The sequence below is a fragment of the Belonocnema kinseyi genome, chromosome 5 (genome assembly GCF_010883055.1).
Source record: "Belonocnema kinseyi isolate 2016_QV_RU_SX_M_011 chromosome 5, B_treatae_v1, whole genome shotgun sequence".
Lineage (NCBI taxonomy): Eukaryota > Metazoa > Arthropoda > Insecta > Hymenoptera > Cynipidae > Belonocnema > Belonocnema kinseyi.
The window spans coordinates 134,766,606-134,771,717 of record NC_046661.1 but is presented as its reverse complement, the minus strand read 5'-3'; positions in this window follow the sequence as shown (position 1 = coordinate 134,771,717).

The window sequence follows — 5,112 nt, the reverse complement described above, 5'->3', positions numbered from 1 at the left end:
AAATAAAAAATTAGGCTCTCTATTCCTCAAAAATACTTTAAAATAAGGCTTATTTTACACAAAGTTTAATACTTTCTTCAACGCCATGAGACCGGTCTTTCTGGTTTTTTCCAATTTTCATAATTTAACTTCAACTCCCGGGAAAATCTAGACAAATATTGATAAAAATTTCAATGTAATGTCAAATAAACCTTACAGTCTTCCCTTTAAAATGAGACCAAGAACTTCAAAGACATTCACTGGTTCTCGAATTATTATAAAAAATTTTGAGACGTGCGCAAGACAAAAATTGATCGGTTGAGCGGGACTGCAGTCTTGCGCACGTCTTTACATTCTTTATGATAATTCAAGAACCAGTTAACATTTTTACAGTTTTTTGGGCTCATTTTAAAGAGGAGACTTTAGGGTTCATTTTCCGTAATTTCAAATGTCTAAAATTATTTTTCTAGATTTTGCAAGAAGTTGAAGTTGAATCTTGAAAAGTATAAAAAATAAAAAAGTAAGATCGCTATTCCTCAAAAATACTTTAAATAAGGCTAATTTTAGACTGAATTTATTAACCTTATCAATGTTATTTCATCAATTATCCTATTGGATTTTTCCGTTATTATCTTAGAAAGCTGTATAGCAACAATTTCATGCCAAGAAGTAGTGCATTGGGAACCCCCCATAGTTATTTTTTTAATTTTAAACGATCTACTAAAAGTGTGACTGGATATTTACCGTTATATGCACAATTTTTTATCATTTCATTCGAAAGTGAGTGATAAGAACCAAGAACGTGTTTGTTTGCAAAGTCCCAAGATTACAGCAGATTACGAGGAGGCGGGTTAGATTGGGTCAACGTAGTAAAACGCTGGTAACTTTTATCAAGGAACAACAGACAGGATTTCCCGAGACATCCTTTGTTTTCGGTTCAAAGTTGAATTGTGTTAAATCGCTATGAAACATTAACAAAAAAGTTTCAATTTGACTGTAAGCATTCTCCGGCTTCTGTATAACTGTACAATGTAAAAAATGTCTGTTGTACTAAGCGGCCGTCATAAAATTATACATAAAATTACCGTATTGAATTCAATGCGAAACACGACAAATTGCTAAGATTTTAATTTTAAATAAATTACATTTTCGAGTAAAAATTTTTTTTTACCAAAAGACACATGAATTTATAATCCAATAAAAACAATTTTCAACAAAATAGATGAATTTTTCACCAGATACACCCAACTCTCGGTTTAGCCGCCGATTCAAATTGGAATGCACGATATTGCGCAGTATACTCGACCGAGTACTCGCGCACAGCAGCTCTCTCGACACGAGAGTCGCGACCGTCTCTCGTCCCTTGATCTCAGAAACTGCTAGGCCAGTAGTTCTAGGAATTAGAAAATCGCATCGGTTGCTATGGGACTTGGAGTGTATTGCGATTTCACTTTACAATACTTTCATTGTAATTTTAAATTTAATTTTTAATTGTCAAGTGTTATAAAATCCCAAAAAATGTTCAACATCAGTGCTTTATTGTTGAATACTTAAGTCTATTTTAAATTAATTTATAATAAAATTTATATTTGAAGATAAGTTAAGCGAGGTCCTCTTTCCAAATGATACCAGTCTCAGAATATTTATGACTTCCTCGAAGCAAGCTTAGCAAGCACGACCCAGCTTAAATATATTTAAAATTGTCTCATTCTGTTATTTCAAAAGAAGAATAGGAACAACGGGGCCAATATCTCGTTAACTTTTGGCGTTCAGCCTCTCAGCTTTAATCTAAACCAACGATAACCTCTGACGCTGGTCAGTTATCGCAGGAATTCCTGCGTTGACCGCCGAGAAGAGGTTCTTAGCGAAAATTTAACGCGATTAGAAATCGCAATTTTTAAATTAAAATATCAAATTAATATTATTTTGCACCTTTGTTTAAAAAAAAAATAGTTTTGAAAGAAAGAGACTAACATAATCTATATTTGTTTAATAATTATAAGTTTAATTTTTTAATTCAAGCAATTTTTGTTTTAAATAACCGGACTCAGATGAAAAATGTTAACATAATCTAAAATTGTTTACAAAATTGTAAATCTTCTTTGAAATCAATTTTTTTCTTACTTAAAATTTGTTTTAATAACCGATTTCCTGTGGAAAACGAGAATAAAACCTCAAACTGTTACAAAATTATGAACTTTCAACATGAAATGATTTTTATTTACAAATGCATATTTCTGATTAAAAAAGAAAACATAACTTAAAATTTTCGCTAATTGGCAATTTCGAAGAAGATTTTTGTTGAAAATGCTAATTTCTTCTGAAAAAAAACACACAACATAACCTAAATTTGTTAAATATTTGTATGTTTAGTTTTTAAATTCAAATTAATTTTGTTCAAAAGAACCGATTACTAATTTAAACATTTTCAAATAAACTTAAATTGTCGAAACATTATAAATTTTCTTTAAAATCGTTATAGATATTTATCTTGGATGCTGAAATTGTTCAATAAATTAAAACTCTTGTTCAAAGTATATAATGATTTTGGTTTTAAAATACAATTTTATATCTGTAAAACGCTAACAAAACCAATCGTGATAATACCCTGAGATTGTTTAACAACTGAAAATCTTGTCCGGTATATAATAATTGTTGTAAATACCAATTTTTGATGTAAAACGCCAACGTAACCTACAATTTTTTAGACTTCTTTAAAATTCAATGATTTTTATTAATAGTATCAAATTCCAGTTTAAAATCCCAGCAAAGCCAATAATTGTAATAATTTTGAAGAATAATTATAATCTGATTATTCTAATTATTTAAAAAAATAAAAATATTTCGACGAAAAACAATAATGGAATATAAAAAAATCCAAATCGTAAATATCCTTTAAAATTCAATTATTTGTGTTTAAAATAACCGACATTCGACGATGAAAACCATTAACAATACCTTAAATGTTAAAAAAGTGACATCTTCTTTGAAATCTATATCGGTATTTCCGGTGAAGCCCGCTAGTTTAAACTACAATTGTAAAAATAACATGTACTCTTTTATATATATAGTTTTTTAAAATAAAAATTCCTATTTCCTACGAAAAGAACTAACGTGATACAAATTTGTGAAAACATTCTAAATCTCATTCAATTTATAAAGATTTTGGTTCTGAAAATACCAATCGATCTAAACCGTGATGTAACGTAAAATCGTTTCAAAATCACGTACCTTTAAAATCTGATGATTTTTCAATTTTTCTTTACAAATGTTAATTTTTGAAAAGAAAAAAACGCTAAAACCCCCAAAAAAGTAAATTAATGTCAAATTTTAATCTTTTCAAAATTTCAATTAATCTTACAAATTATCGGCCTTCTTTGTATGGTCACAAAATAGTCCAAGAATAAAACAAATTAATAATATTGCTTCAAATATTCATTAAGAATATAATATTCTTTAAATCTAAAAAAGAAACTTTCTATGCGGTTAAAATAAAAAACTTTTGTAATTAGTAAAACCAAGATCCGCACCACTGTGACGTGTAGCGTGTGATTCATAGTTGCTATTATTTAACAATTGAATAATTTATTAAATTATGTAACTCGTTTCAAAAATACTTTAATCTCCTGATATTTAAAAATTGGTTATAATGTAATTTTCAATTTCTTATCCTTGTATTACTAGGAAATAAAAATCCAATGAGGTGAACGCGCACTTCGCGCGAGTGTATTTTCTGTTACTTTTTAAATAAAGTCGGTTCACCAGTCTGCTAAAGCTAAAGTCATAAGTACATTTGATTGGCGCCAATCGTGTGTGTTCCTCTCTGCTTGTGTGGGTGTGTCTCTTTGTGTGTGTGTGTGTGTCCATCGCCCGCGGTCGGAATTCCAGACGCGAAGTCAACGAGCAAAGTTACGAGTCTCTTCGTAGTTGAAATCGTAGGATGAGAATTGAGGAAGCTACGAGGAAGTAAATCCCCTCCCTGACCGAGTCACTTGTCTGGTGTATGCCCGCGGGGTGCTCCACTCCGCTCCACTCGTTTATCCGCAACTCGACGACAACCCCCCTTCCCCTTCCCTTACGGCACTTCCCCCCTCCAGCTCTTAACCGTGAGCAACCAACTTCTACTATTTCCGTCGGTGCGCCAATGGAGGACCGTGATTCGCGACTTGTTCACGCCAATGGATGATACCGGTTCTTCTCCTCCGGTGATACAGGCCCGTATTTCCGAAATTCGCCGTTCAATATTAATTCGAACATTGGCGAAGATAACAATTTAGGAAAATTACTATTAAATGAGGAATAGGTCTTCTATCATTTAAATTCCAAATCAGAACACAGCAGATGTAGGTCGTGATCCAACTTGCCACGAAAATCGAAACTCTAATGAATAAATACATTTTCTTTCAGAGAAGATACCGCAAAGGCGTAAAGTAAAGAAAAAGTAAACAGTGGTATATTACTATATTAGTATATTGTGTACTTAGCCCAAGAAGGCAAACAGTTTGTTTATACGAGCCCCTTTTCCAGCACTCTCTTCACGCACACAGGCTTCAACCAAAGTGTGCTCCTCACCCTCGTGTCCCGTTTCCAGCTCTTTCCACACGCAGTCCTTAACCAAAGTAACAAACAACCTCGCCAAGCTCAGTGCCCCTTTCAAGTTCTCCACACACGCAGACTTCGCCAAAAGTGTCCTGCTTATCCACGTTTCCATTTTCCAGCTTTTTACATACAATAAATTCACTCGAAGCACCCTCCTCAACACAGATAGTGCCCCCTTTTCAGCTCACAACGCACGCAGACTTCATCCACAAGTCTTCCTTATCCTCTTGCCTCTTTTGCAACTCGCAACACACGCAGGCTTCGCCCAAAGTAACCTCCTCACCATATCCAGTGTTCCATTTCCAGCTCTCGACACACAGACTCACCCTCTTCTCTCTTTTTCAGTTTTCTACACACGAAAACATCACCTAAAGCACCATCCTCATTGTAGCTAGAGTCCCTTTTCCAGCTCTCCACAAACGCAGGCTTCACCCAATGTGTCCTCCTCACTCTCTTCTCCCCTTTCCAGTTCTCTACAATCAAAAACTTCACCCCAAGCACTATCTTGAATGCACCTAGTAGCCCCTTTTCCAG